We start from the raw sequence: 15,622 nt of genomic DNA, 5'->3' as shown, positions 1-15,622 counted from the left end.
CCTCTGTGTGTGATTGTGTCTCTCTCTCTCTTTCTCTAACCCTCTGTGTGTGATTGTGTCTCTCTCTCTTTCTCTCTCTCTCTAACCCTCTGTGTGTGATTGTGTCTCTCTCTCTTTCTCTCTCTCTAACCCTCTGTGTGTGATTGTGTCTCTCTCTCTTTCTTTCTCTCTCTCTCTCTCTCTAACCCTCTGTGTATGATTGTGTCTCTCTCTCTAACCCTCTGTGTGCGATTGTCTCTCTCTCTCTAATCCTCTGTGTGTGATTGTGTCTCTCTCTCTCTTTCTCTCTCTCTAACCCTCTGTGTGTGATTGTGTCTCTCTCTCTCTTTCTCTCTCTCTCTAACCCTCTGTGTATGATTGTCTCTCTCTCTCTCTCTCTCTCTCTCTCTCTAACCCTCTGTGTGTGATTGAGTCTCTCTCTCTTTCTCTCTGTCTAACCCTCTGTGTGTGATTGTGTCTCTCTCTCTTTCTCTCTCTCTAACCCTCTGTGTGTGATTGTGTCTCTCTTTCTTTCGCTATAACCCTCTGTGCGTGTTTGTGTCTCTCTCTTTCTCTCTCTCTCTCTCTCTAACCCTCTGTGTGTGATTGTGTCTCTCTTTCTCTCTCTCGCTAACCCTCTGTGTGTTATTGCGTCTCTTTTTCTCTCTCTCTCTCTCTAACCCTCTGTGTGTGATTGTGTCTCTCTCTCTCTCTCTCTCTCTCTCTCTCTAACCCCCTGTGTGTGATTGTGTCTCTTTCTCTCTTTCTCTCTAACCCTCTGTGTCTCTCTCCCTCTCCCCCTGTCTCCCTCTCCCCCCGAGTGCTTTTCTGTGTTTCTGTCTACCTTTTATTTATTTAATTAATGAATTGGTAGTGCGATCTAATGGTGTGGCTTTATTTAAAGGGGTGGGGTCAAGCGCCCCACCATCTTTAAATTTCACCAGCAACCACTGGATCCAGACATTTTTATATTTACTGAATAATGAAAGAATCTATAAGCATAATTTGAAGCATTAAAGTAAAAAGTATGTTTTAAACATATATTTTAATGGGCCTGGATTTCTAGATCTTATAATCAGAGCAAGCATTTTGTTATCTGGCAAGAGTTTCTGTTACAATCCTTTAGACTAAAATCAGATGTTTACTAAGTTGACCAGTTTTCTAAGACACCATTTAAAAGGGACATGAAACCCATATGTTTTCTTTCATGATTTAGAAAGAGCATGCAATTTTAAATAACTTTCCAATTTACATCTATTATCTAATTTTCTTCATTCTTTTGATATCCTTTGTTGAAAATCATATCTAAATATGCTCAGTAGCTGATTGGTGGCTGCACATAGATACCTCATGTGATTGGCTCACCATGTGCATTGATATTTGTTCAACAAAGGATATCTAAAGAATGAAGGCATATCCTAGCCACTGCCTCACCAGCCTCTGACGTCACTGCACGTCACTGCTTTCTGTTAATGGCTGATCAGTACCTCCTAGTAATGTTAGCAGGAAGTTCCTTTTTCCCAAATATCGCAGTATATTAGGCAATATCCAGGCTCTGGTAAACAAACACCTGTTGCTACTGACTTTTTGAATACATTACTAAAGATAGTGCATTGTCTAGGGCCTAGATCCCATGCTTTGCTCTGAAATGGAGCTGCAACACTATACAATAGCTCTAATATTTACTGGTATATCAGTTTTATTTCAGTGACCAGATTGTACTGAAGCAGCTACTGCTCAGTGACCATTTGCTGCTTTCACTCTCTATATAGTGACAGACAGCTGGTCAGAGCAAACAGCCATCAGGGACTTTTTGGCCTAATTTGCCAGGTGTTTTTTTTTTTTTTTTATATTATTTTATCAGTATTTTTGAGCCTTTATGAGTCATAACCATTTAGGACTTGTAAAGGTACATGTATTGAAAATGTTACATCCTGTAGAGCCAGGATGTAACATTGGAAATATGATACTGTAGCATATCATATATAGAATATATGAGGTTGCTTGCTACTAGCCACTACTTATCATGTGGGACTTGTAATCCCATATACAGCACTCCATGTGTTATCCCTGCTTATGCACTACTTGTAGAGCAGGGATGGGGAACCTTGGCCCTCCTGATGTTTCAGGACTACATTACCCATGATGCGTAGGCACTCTGAAGTTGAGCATCATGGGAAATGTAGTTCTGAAACATCTGGAGGGCTAAGGTTCCCCATCCCTGAGCTGTGGATTCTGTTGGCCCTCTACAAATAACTGATAATAATAATAGTCCCTGTTGTAGAGAGTGCAGGTAGTGCTTAGCATGAAATCTAGGCCTTGCTGTCTCTTCAGTCATTTAAATAATAATGGAAATCTTAATAACTGTAATGTATTATTATTTATGTATTGATAAAGTGTTTTGAATGTATATATTTAGCCTGTAACGCAATGTCAGTCCCACACTCAAAAAAATTAGTTTTTTTTCATGGGACTTCCATAGCGCTGCCATTACGAGTTTTGCAGTGAGGCTAAAAAACTTGCATTACACCCTATAAGGACAAGTTTCGTACCACCATCTGAGAGCAGTAGTTATGAGTTTTACGCAACAAAACTGTTACATAAAACTCATAACTAAAGTGTTACAAAGTACACTAACACCCATAAACTTTTGCTAATACCGGAGGACCTTCGGCTGTACTATCAGGTTGCTTGATGTATAGTGAGCTCGGCCACTAAAACAGTCCAATAGGCTTGATTAGCACTGTCAGGTGCTTTCATCAATGTGAGTACCCCCTTCTACTTGGGATTTTATTGGGTCTGAATGCTCTGTTCATCTGCACCAGGAAGCGCCCTTTCTTTATCCATTCTAGATTGTTGAGTGCCCTGTTGGTTCCGGAAGGAGCAGCCCGCTTTGGTGCACAGTGAGCTGAGGCACTGTGAACTCTCAGTCTGCTATCCTAGGCATTACCTTTGCCTTTCTACATTGTGAGTACCCATCTTCACTTACCTTATATGTCCATATTGATGTATTAGCTACACTAGGAGGCACCCTTCTTTTTTCCTTTTTAACACCCATAAACTACCTATTAACCCTTAAACTGAGGCCCTCCCTCATTGCAAAACACTATATTAAAGTTATTAACCCCTAATCTGCCGCTCCCCAACATCGTCGCCACTATACTAAAGTTATTAACCCCTATTCCCCCACACCCCAACATTGCCCACACTATAATAAATATATTAACCCCTATTCCGCCACTCCACGAAATCGCCGCCACTAAATAAAGTTATTAATCCCTAAACCTCTGGCCTCCCACATCACTACCACTAAATAAACCTATTAAACCCTAAACCACCAGCCCCCCACATCACCAAAAACTAAATTAAACTATTAAGCCCTAAACCTAACCCTAACACCCTCTGACTTTAACATAATTAAAATAGAGCTAAATTAAAGTTACAATTATTAACTAAATAATACCTATTTAGGGACTTCCTGTGGGAGGAGCGTGAGGAGGTTGTGCACGCTCGAGCTCTGTGAGAGGGAGCCAACTCACTATCATACCCCGCCAAAGTTGCTCCTATTGCTGGGGGTGAGAGCCCTGCTTGGGGAGACAAAGTACCATCAGTAGCGGAAGTCTAACTTTACCAAAGTTCAGGCCGGTTGGTCCCGGCTGGGGACACGCATCACAGTGCTCCGAAGACGGATCCAGACTCCCGACCCTGACCAATCTGAACGCCACTGTGTGTGGGACACTCGCCCTGGTTTGCGAGTAAGGCTTGCGGCTGTCTCCAAAAAAAACCTGCCGGAAACGTCAGCTGTCTAAAGCACCGGGTGCAGATGGGAGGTGTCTCGACTGCAGCCGGGCAGACGGAGGAGCAGTGAAGGAGCTGTGGAGCGGTGGCCTGGAACGCCGCATAAAGAGTATCACAGGAGCGCAAGTATTATCTTTATGTTTTGGTGGTCAGGGTTCGGAGGGTCTGTGCAAAAGGGGTCATTGATGTGTCTATGTTGTAGGCCCAGCAAAGGAGCCTGTGGGAGAGGCTGGGGATTAATACAGATCCCGGCCTGAGGAACAGAGTTTAAAGGGAGCACTGTGATAGCGGGAGAATGTGTGGTGATTCAGAAAAATCTCCTCATTAAAAGCTAAGCCTGTCACGGAGGGCAGGGTAGAGTATCACAGTAGTAACGATTCCTGAACTTTTCTGGACTATGAGAATTTAACCAATAAATGACCCATAAGTCAACAGGCTCCTGAAAAGTGGGAATGGTGTTTATAACAGCCGTATAAAATCTGAAAGAGAGTCCTATGATGTGTGAGAAGAGGCTGTAAAGTTGGAAACCATATTTTATGTCTGATTCTTGTCGCATTTTTTTCACTTTATACACACAAAAGTTTGCAGGGAACGCTAAGGCCAGAGCAGATTAGTGGAACTGTTTGTGGAGAATATGCAGCTGATGGACATATAAACAGGAAATTAATGATTCAGAAAGCTCAATACCTGGAGATAAAAGGAGGACTTATAATAAAAGTCTCCCAACTAAACAAATGGACTGAGAGTGCAGAAAATAGTCAAAGCGAACACTGTGACAATTGCTATCTGAGACATTTATTGTGCTGCCTTTTGCTATTAACTATTATGTATGCTGGCAAAGAAAGTTTCTATTTATAGTATTTGGAGATATTTTCTAGGTGGTGATAACATCTGTTCAGGGTGTTAGAGCCCTGTGGTCGCTGTTTATCTGGTTGTCAATAGTAATACATTGTTGTACTGTATAAGTTAAATACAGCGCTAAGGAAATAAGACACTGAGGATTAAGGGACTTGGTCAGAACAGACAAGGAACAGGGTACCAAGGACTACAATAAACGTCCTATAGGCCGAAGCTACCAGCTATATATAGAAAGAAAGATAGAAAGTGCTGGATTACTGGGACAGACTATTGGCCTCACTATTCGGTCATAAACTGCAGGGGAACGTGTATATCTTGCACAGAGTTGCAGGGAGTGAGGAGACACAGTGAGATAATTTGGTATGGTCATCTTACTGGGCACTTTATATTTCACATAATAAAATACACAGGCATTAGAAGCCTCACTCAGACTCCGTAGGGAGTTCTGGTATTTTTGTTGGAAAAGGGAAAGGAGTTAAGGGGGGAGAGAGGGGGAGGGGGAGAGGGGGGGAAGGGGAAAAAAAGGAAACAAGGCACATTAGTAAAATATATTACACTGGCAACTATGGTTGTAATATCACTTTAGGCACTATTAGGTAAGATTAGTATTAAAGCGTATCTCCCCGACAGGGACTGGCTAGTAATAGCCCCGGTATCCAGCAGGCCAATTAGTGGAAACTGTGTTCAAGTAAAAGATTTAAAATTTTAGGGTTCAGGCTCTGTAGAATATTGGTTTAAAGATATATTGCTAAATATAGCTGCTGCAAGGTATTGTAGGTTTGCTTGTTGGTATGAAAGTGTGCAAAAATCCCTGTTTTCTGATATAAACTATTTCTTTTTCACCTGTTGGATTGGTAGCTAGCTAGCTGATGGTGGAGGGATTTAGGTTCCTGAAACTGGTAGCAAACGAATCAAAATAGATTACACAAAACCACATCGGGGTACAGGCCACGGTTTTAGGAAGCGAGAAATCAACTTTAGATTCTACTGTTCGGAACACAGGGAAAGGGGAGTCAAAGGAGCAGAGGGGAAGAAAGAGAAGGGGAGAGTACACTAAAAGAGTTAGAATATCTTTGCCCTAGTCAGAAGTGTACATACCCCAGCCATTTTCAGAGAGAGGTGCTATTAGTCTCGATGGACAAATATATGGCAAGCATAAAAAATAAGTCCCCGGCCATGCCTCCTAGGAAAGATAGGAAGCAGAAATTAGGACCAGAAGCAGGTAGCGAGGTTAACCCAGAAAGTCTCTCTGTAAATCAGGACTCACAAATGACTATAAATCAATTAGCGGACCTTTTACTCCCTCAGTTTGAAATGGTGAAAAAGGATATTGCAGATTTATCGCAGGAGATCAGGCAGTTTTCAGTCAGAATGGCAGAAATAGAGTCTAGGGTCTCAGAAACAGAAGATAAGCTAAACACCCAAGACATAAATATGAAGGAAAATACGGATAAAATCAGGGCACTCCTGTTAAAGGTGGAAGATCTGGAGGATAGATCCCGCCGAAATAATGTTAGGGTAGTGGGACTTCCAGAAAGTAGAGAGTTTCAGGATCTTTTAAAATTTGCGGCAACTACACTTCCCAGGTTATTAGGGATTCAGGTAGAAAGAGACTCACTCCAGGTAGAACGAGCACATAGGGTAGGAAGTACTAGGACCAATACAGATGGAAATACATGTCCCAGGATGGTTTTAATTAGATACCTGAACTTTCAGGATAAGATTAATATAATGCAACATTTTAGGAAACTACAAACATTAACAATTGAAGGAAAGAAAATCCTGTTGTTTCAGGACTTTTCGTTCGAGACTGCTTCCAGAAGGAAAGTTATGGCTCCATTCTGTTCAGGGTTGATTAGAGCTGGGCTTAAAGCAGCCCTGATCTACCCTGCCAAAATAACGGGTTTAACCATGGAAGGGAGAGTAGTGTTAAACTCAGTAAAAGAAGCACAAGATTTTTGCCAGGAGAATAACATAGAAGTCTGAATGGGTATTAACATGCTATCAGGTCATTAAAGGCAATGAGAATGCCTATAATTTTTAAAGGTTCAAGAGGGAATTTTCATATTGTAAGGGCATTAAAGACTAGAAGATTATATCAAAATGGTAAGACAGTCAGCACAATAGAAGGTTACGGGAAGGGGGGGGGGATATGGGCGGTTTCTTGTAGGGTTCCTTTTTCTTTCTTTTCCTTTTTTTTTTTTTTTTTTTTTCCCTCCCCTTCATCTTTTTCTTCCTTTTTCCTCTTTCCTTAGATTAAAATGTCAGACCCTTTAAAATTAGTGTCGTGGAATGTGGGGGGTATAACCTCCCCCATTAAAAGGAAAAATGTCTTGAGACTGTTAAAAAGTGAGAAGGCGGATATTATTTTTATGCAGGAATTGCACCTGAAGGATCACGAAATAGCAAAACTGAAAGTCAATTGGGTGGCAGAAATTGTAGCCACTCCATGTAATAGGCGTAAGCGAGGTGTGGCCATCATCATAAATAAAAAGGTTAATTACAAAATCCTTAAACAAGAGTGTGATCGGCTGGGTAGGTACATAGTCCTCCAGATCCAGATAGAGGGCATCTGCTGGACTTTTTGCAACATCTATGCTCCTAACAAACTTGAGAAAAGCTTCTGGCAAAAGGTCCAGCAGAAACTCATTCCACACTTAGAACAGAACCTGATTATAGCTGGAGATATGAATCTCACGTTATATCCAGAGATGGATAGGTCTAGAGTCAGAGGCTGTCAGAGAAATAATAGAGAAGCCAAATTTTTTAGGAACTATATCAAGACGCTAAAGTTAAATGATATTTGGCGTCAACAACACCCGGATGCCCGGGTATATACATGTGAATCTAAGGCACACAAAAGCTTTTCTCGTATTGATCTTTTTCTGATAAGTCAGCAGATAGTTAAGTGTGAAGTTGAAACTCATATAGCAGACATAGTGTTATCTGATCACGCCATTATAAGCTTGCGGGTTTGGCCAGATAAGAGGATTAGAAGTCCTGGGAATTCGTTTCACTTTCCGGCTTATATGAGTCAAAATATACAGTTCTCTAATTGGTTAAATAGAAAATGGTTAGAATATTGTGACCTGAATAAAGGATATACTAATAAAACAGAAACCTTCTGGGAAGCAGGGAAAGCCGTCATGCGTGGAGAAATCAAGGGATACATGGTCAAGCTTACACGTAAATTGAAAGCTAGAGAGTTACAAGTGGCCAATCGGCTTAGGAATGCATACAACAGATACCTCCATTCCTCAAATCCAATAACATGGAGTAAATATATCTCTGCCAAAAACGTAAGGGAGGACTTTCTTAGAGAGAAATGGGCAGGGGAAGATCTCAAAGCAAGGGCTAAGTTTCAAGGATATCAGGGGGTTTCAGCCCAACACCTGGTTAAGATAGTAAAGTTCAGACAAAAGAAAAACATCATAGCAACAATAAAAGATGGTAACAAGGTAATAACTCAAGCGACAGAGATCAGGGAAGCATTCTATAAGTACTTTCATAACATATATACAAGCGGTGGAAGAGATGAAAGAGCCAAGGCAAAATTTTGGGAAAAAATCAAACTACCTAATATATCAGCAGGTGATCTAGAACAGATTAATGCGGCTATAACAGAGTCAGAAATTGCTAAAGTAATACAAAAAATCAAGTCTGGAAAAGCAGCAGGCCCTGATGGTCTCCCGATCGAATTTTACAAAACTCTATCAGCTACAATTGGCACCACATTAAAGAAGCTATTTAATGACTATTTCTTATCACAGGCCTTAAAGTCTCCTTACTTCTCAGACTCAATTGTCACTCTGATACACAAGAAAGGTAAAAAGCCAGAGGATCTAGCGGCATATCGCCCTATCTCCCTGTTAAATCAGGACTATAAAATCCTGATGTCAATCATTGCTGATAGATTAAAGAGTGTCATAGGCAAATTGATACATACAGACCAGGCTGGCTTTATTCCAAACAGGAACTCGGTTCAGAACATGAGAAGAGTATTGACAGCTGTGGACCATTTTCACCGGATCGGCCAACAGAGCCGAAGGGAAGGGCATAATAATAAGGAAAAAGATTTTGCCTTAATTACCATAGATGCTGAAAAAGCTTTCGATTCTATTGAATGGAACCATCTCATAACCTCCCTTGAAAACTTTGGTTTTTCCGGCCACTTGGTCGATATGGTGAAAATGGTCTATAAGAAACCTAGGTCACAGCTTCTAGTGAATGGGGAATTAACGCAACATATTATTCTAGAAAAAGGAACCCGTCAGGGTTGCCCACTATCCCCGCTTCTATTTGACCTCGCCTTAGAACCCTTGGCAGTATATCTACGCCAAACAATACAACCAGTTAAGATTGGTGGGGAGTCTTTACTCATTTCGCTATACGCCGACAACATATTACTTTTTTTACAAGATACGGTAAATTCCATCCCATGTGTTTTGGAAATTATTACAGAGTACAGCACTTTTTCTGGCTATAACATTAATCCTAAAAAATCAGAACTATTATGGGTTAACAAAACAAGGCAAAGCCACAATTATATCTTTAAGGAAGTAAAAGCCATCAATTATCTAGGGATTAAGATCTCTAGGAACCCCAGGGATTGGTATCAATTAAACTTCAAGGAATTCTTTGATAAAATTCAAGCCAATCTAAATAAATGGAACCTACTTTTTTTGTCAATCTCGGCTAGATGCATGATAATTAAGACAATCATATTTCCTAAAATTTTATTTTTGCTGCAAAACTTACCTCTCCTTGTTACAAGGAAAGACATAGTTAAATATAATAAAGCCTGCTCTTGCTTCATCTGGGGGAAGAAGAGACCAAGAATCTCTATAGATAAAATGAGCAACTCATTGCGGGATTCGCTATTCCAAATATTAAATACAGCCAATAGAATGCGAGCTCAATCTGATTGGCTGATTGGATCAGCCAATCGGATTGAACTTGAATCTGATTGGCTGATTCAATCAGCCAATCAGATTTTTCTAACTTAATTCCGATTGGCTGATAGAATCCTATCAGCCAATCGGAATTCGGCGGACGCCATCTTGGATGACGTCATTTAAAGGTACCTCATTCGTAGTACAGCAGTCGGCCGGGATGGATGCTCCGCGGCGGCGGAGCGAAGAAAGAAGATTGAAGATGCCGCCGGAAGAATGAAGACTTTGCTGCCGCTTGGAGGAAGACGTCGCCGGAGGAAGAATTCTTCTTTGCCGCTTGGAGGAAGACATCGCCGGAGGAAGAATTCTTCTTTGCCGCTTGGAGGAAGACATCGCCCGGATCGGATCAGGAGTTCGGGCCCGGTGTGGTGAAGACAAGGTAGGGAGATCTTCAGGGGGGGTAGTGTTAGGCTTTTTTAAAGGGGGTTTGGGTGGTTTTAGAATAGGGGTATGTGGGTGGTGGGTTGTAATGGGGGGGGGATTGTATTTGTTGTATGCAAAAGAGCTGAATTCTTTGGGGCATGCCCCACAAAAGGCCCTTTTAAGGGCTGGTAAGGTAAAGAGCTTTGAAATTTGTTTAATTTAGAATAGGGCAGGGAATTTTTTTTATTTTGGGGGTTTATTATTTTATTAGGGGGCTTAGAATAGGTGTAATTAGCTTAAAAATCTTGTAATCTTTTTTTTATTTTTTGTAATTTAGTGTTTTTTTTTTTTGTAATTTAGTTTAGTTAATTTAATTGTATTTTTAGATAGATGTTTGTAGTTTATTAAATTTATTGATAGTGTAGGTGTATTTAAACTTAGGTTAGGATTTATTTTACAGGTAATTGGGTAATTATTTTAACTAGGTAGATATTAAATAGTTAATAACTATTTAATATCTATTATACCTAGTTAAAATAATTAACAATTTACCTGTAAAATAAATATTAACCCTAACATAGCTACAATGTAATTATTAATTATATTGTAGCTATCTTAGGGTTTATTTATAGGTAAGTATTTAGATTTAAATAGGAATATTTTAGTTTATAATATGAATTAGATTAATTTAATATAAATTTAGTTAGGGGTGTTAGGGTTAGATAGAGTTAATATAGTTAATATAAATACTATAGTAACTATATTAACCCTAATATAATTAGGGTTAATATAGTTAATATATATAATGTAATACCTATATTAACTATAATATACTTAGGGTTAATATAGATAATATAGCTGGCGGCGGGGGTAGGTAGATTAAATTAGGGGTTAATCATTTTAATAGAGATGGCGGCGGTGTAAGGGGCTTACATTAGGGGTTAATAATATTAATATAGCTGGCGGCGGTATAGGGGGATTAGATTAGGGGTTAATAATTTTTATATAGGTGGCGGCGGTGTAAGGGGTCAGATTAGGGGATAGATAAGGTAGATGGCGGCGGTTTTAGGGGCTCACAGTAGGGGGTTAGTTTATGTAGATGGCGGCGGGGTCCGGGAGCGGCGGTTTAGGGGTTAATAACTTTATTAGGGATTTCGGGGGGGGGGGGATCGCGGTTGACAGGTAGATAGACATTGCGCATGCGTAAATATTGGCGTCGCCGGCTTTTGCGGGCGACGATTTATATCGGATCGACCCCTAGAGCAGCAGGGCCATTTCCTAAAGCCTTTTCAGAATGCAACCCCATTTTTAAATCTAATTGTATCTGGAATACTGCCTAGGTCGTGGCTAACAGAGAGGGCCAGTTGTACCGATTAAGGTTAGGGGTTCCCCCTCTTTTTCTTTCCCTTTTTTTTTTTTTCTTCTCTTCTTTATTCTCTTTTTCTTTTTCCTTTGCTGCACTTTCTCTCATCCCGCCCTTACCCCCCCTCCCCCTTATGTTTCCGCGTTATGTGCCCCCGGGCTGTTTTTTGGTGTTGAGGTATTTAGATTTCTAACGAAGTAAAAATCTAATGTATGCAAATTAGAACTGTTTTTTTTTTTTTTTTTTTTTTTTAGTTTTTTCTTCTGTTTGCTGTGTTTCTCTTGCTTACCTTCTTTGAGGAAGGAGTACTGTCAGTTTGCAAAAAGTGAGGTCATGAATAAGTGGTTTTTCTTTTCTCGTCTGTTGGTAGATACTTAATCCCGGTGAGGGAGAAAATCTAGTCATGTATGATTTAAAAATATGTTATGTTAAATGATATGAATGTATACACAAAGATTCATCTTGACGAGTTGATTATGTTGTATCATATGCCGAAACTCAATAAAAAATTTAAAAAATAAAAATAAAATAAATAATACCTATTTAAAAAACTAAAATACATACCTGTGAAATAAAACCAAAGCTAGCTACAATATAACTAATAGTTATGTTGTAGCTAGCTTAGGTTTTATTTTTATTTCACAGGTAAGTTTGTATTTATTTTAACTAGGAAGACTAGTTAGTAAATAGTTATTAACTATTTACTAACTACCGAGTTAAAATAAATACAAACTTACCTGTGAAATAAAACCTTAGCTGTCTTACACTAAAACCGAACATTACAAAAATAAAAAACACTAAAATTACAAAAATACAAAAACCTACCATTACAAAAAATAGCAAACGAAAATATCCAAAATAATAAAAATTATTCCTATTCTAATACCTTGTTTAAAAAAGAAAAAAAACAACACCCCCAAAATAAAAAAACCCTAATCTATAATAAACTACCAAGGGCCTAAAGAAATCAGCTCTTTTCTTACAAAAGAAAAACAAACACCCCCTAACAGTATACAACCCCCCCCAAACCCACAAAATAAAAACAAAGTAAAACCTATTCTACCCATTGCCCTGAAAAGGGCATTTTCAGGGCAATGGGTAGATTAGTTTTTTTTTATTTTGTGGCTTTGGGGGTTTGTAATGTTAGTGGGTCTTTGTAATGTTTTTCTTGAAAAAGAGCTGATTTATTTAGGGCAATGCCCTACAAAAGGTCCTTTTAAGGGCTATTGGTAGTTTATTATAGATTAGGTTTCTTTTATTTTTGGGGTGTTTTTTAAAAAAAATGGGTATTAGAATAGAAATAATTGTTATTATTTTTGATAATTTGTTTGTTATTTTGTGTAATGTTTTTTTTTTTCATTTTGGGGTGTTTTTTTTTTTTTAGAATAGCCATTTTTTATTTGTAATGGGCAGCAAAAGAGCTGAATGTCCTTTTTAAGAGCAATGCCCATACAAATGCCCATTTCAGGGCAATGTGTAGATTAGGTTTTACCTTATTTTTATTTTGTGGGTTTGGGGGGTGGGGATTTGTGTACTGTTAGGGGGTATATGTTTTTCTTTTGTAGAAAAAGAGCTGATTTCTTTAGGGCAATGCCCCACAAAAGGCCTTTTTAAACCTTTAAGTGATAATGACAGCTCTGAGCCGTCACAGAGTTTCCCACTCTGGTGCTAATGACGGCTCAGAGCCGTCACTAGCACTCTCCTACCTTGAGGGAGATCTGGGGGCTCCAACCCGCTCCTACCCCGGCGATCGTGCCTGTTGAGTGACAGGCATCACCGGGGCTTCCTGTTTTGCGTGGTGACATCACGCGCAATAACGTGATTACGTCACCGCGCAACTTTATTAATACTTAACAATGTTAAGTATAGGAGCAGGGGGCATGCTGCTTAGAGGCCTGTATCTCAGGCATCTAAGCAGCTACAAACCCCCAAGACCAACCATTGGAAAGGTAATCACCTAACCTTTCCAACAGTGTAAGTATTGGGGGTTTTTGTTCAAAAATTAAAATAATAAAAAAAAATTAAAAAAATCTTAGCACCCAGGTGGGAAAGTGCTTAACACTCAAAGGGTTAAGGGCCTACAAAAAGGCCCTTGGTAGTTTATTATAGATTAGGGTTTTTTATTTTGGGGTGTTATTTTTTTTTTAAACAGGGTATAACAATTGGAATAATTTTTATTGTTTTGGATAATTTCATTTTGTTATTTTTTGTAATGGTAGTTTTTTTTATTTTTTTTATTTTAGTGTTTTTTATTTTTTGCAATCGTAGATTTTTTTATTTTTTGTAATTTTAGTGTTTTTTTATTTTTTGTAATGTTAGGTTTTAGTGTAAGGCCGTTTAGGTTTTGTGTCACAGGTAAGTTTGTATTTATTTTAATTAGGTATTTAGTAAATAGTTAATAACTATTAACAAACTACTCTACCTAGTTAAAATAAATACAAACTTACCTGTGAAATAAAAATAAAACCTTAGCTAGCTACAATATAACTATTAGTTATATTGTAGCTAGTTTAGTTTTTATTTCACAGGTAAGTTTGTATTTAGTTTTAAATAGTTATTATTTAGATAATAATTGTAACATTAATTTAGCTCCATTTTAATTATGTTAAAGTTAGGGGGTGTTAGGTTTAGGGTTAGGGTTAGGGTTACGGTTCGGGTTACAGTTTGGGTTAGGGGTTAATAGTATAATTGAGGTTGTTGCGATGTGGGGGGCTGGCAGTTTAGGGGTTAATAGGTTTATTTAGTGGTAGTGATGTGGGATGCCAGAGGTTTAGGAGTTAATAGCTTTATTTAATGGCGGTGATGTCGGGGAGCGGAGGAATAGGGGTTAATATCTTTATTATAGTGGGGGCAATGTGGGAGTGCGGGGGAATAGGGGTTAATAAATTTAGTATAGTGGCGGCGATATTGGGAGCAGCAGATAAGGGGTTAATAGATTTATTTTGGCGGCTGCGATATTGGGAGCGGCAGATTAGGGGTTAATAACTTTATGTAGGTGTTGGCAATGTCGGGGCAGTAGATTAGGGGTGCTTTGTTGTGGGGTTTATGTCAGGGTGTTAGGTTTAAACGTGACATTTTTTCCCCATAGACATCAATAGGGTTGCGTTATGGAGCTTTTCATTCCGCGCTCGCAGGTGTTAGAATTTTTTTAACACGCTCTGCCCATTGATGTCTATGGGGGAAGCGTACATGAGCACGTCAAAGCAACGCTTGTAATTTGTGCGGTATGGAGCTCAATGCAACCATATCGCACGCACAAGCCGGCTTTGCTAAAATTTGTAATCGCAGCGCTGTGGAGGGTGAAATAATGCAACTTTTGTTGCGTTCATTAAATACCCTCCATAGCGCAAAACTTGTAATCTAGGTGTTAGTTAATTAATGGGTATATCTTGAGATTGCGTGTAATAACTTGATAATAATAGCACAAGCCAGACCAAATTCTAGATATATACGAATAAAAATAAAATTGTGTTTATAAAACTGACAGCTTGGTAACTATTTATTTAAACACCCTTGGTTCAAATTCAGGCACAAAACAAGATACTGTATTTTGATTTCTAGAAAAAGAGCGTAAGCTTTGTGATCAGGAACAGATGTACATTTTATCTCTGACCACTTTTAAAATAAAGAAGTTAAAATTAAACAATCTTTGTGACCTTATTTATTTGAAACAGTGATGATACAATTCCTAATTTATGTGCAGTTAAAATAAACAGACAGCAGCCACTTGCCCCCTGAATGTGACTTCATGTTATGGGCTTTCGGTCCAATTTAGAGGAAGGGCTCCGCAATGAGATTTTTTTAGTGAAAACTTTTCAGCATGTCATTATGAAATTAATATTTAAGTTAGGCAGTTACACTTAAAAGGATATGAAACCCCCAAAATATTTTGTGTTTCAGGCAGAGCATACCATTTAAAAAAACGTTTGCAATTTTTTTCCAATTGCACTCTAGCAAACGCATTTCCTTTCAACTTGTAATATGCACGCTACATCCACGGTAGAACCGATATTACTGGCACTCAACAGTTAGAGCACCACTTGTAATCTGGTCATGGTGGAATATGTGCTAATCTAATCATTCAATGTATACCTGGGCAGATGCTGAACAGTAAAGCTAATGTTGATCCAAACATATGGATTAATAGTTACTAAGTATTGTATCAAACAAGTAAAAATTAAAATTAAATTATTATTATTATTATCATAATACCAACTTCCCTAGCGCTTGGTACAGAGATAGGTGTATACAATGAAAAGAATTGTTATAAGATACAAATACATAACAGACTAAACAAAATTAGTACAGG

This window comes from Bombina bombina, chromosome 3 (assembly GCF_027579735.1).
Source record: "Bombina bombina isolate aBomBom1 chromosome 3, aBomBom1.pri, whole genome shotgun sequence".
Classification (NCBI taxonomy): domain Eukaryota; kingdom Metazoa; phylum Chordata; class Amphibia; order Anura; family Bombinatoridae; genus Bombina; species Bombina bombina.
This window is presented reverse-complemented; position numbering follows the sequence as displayed.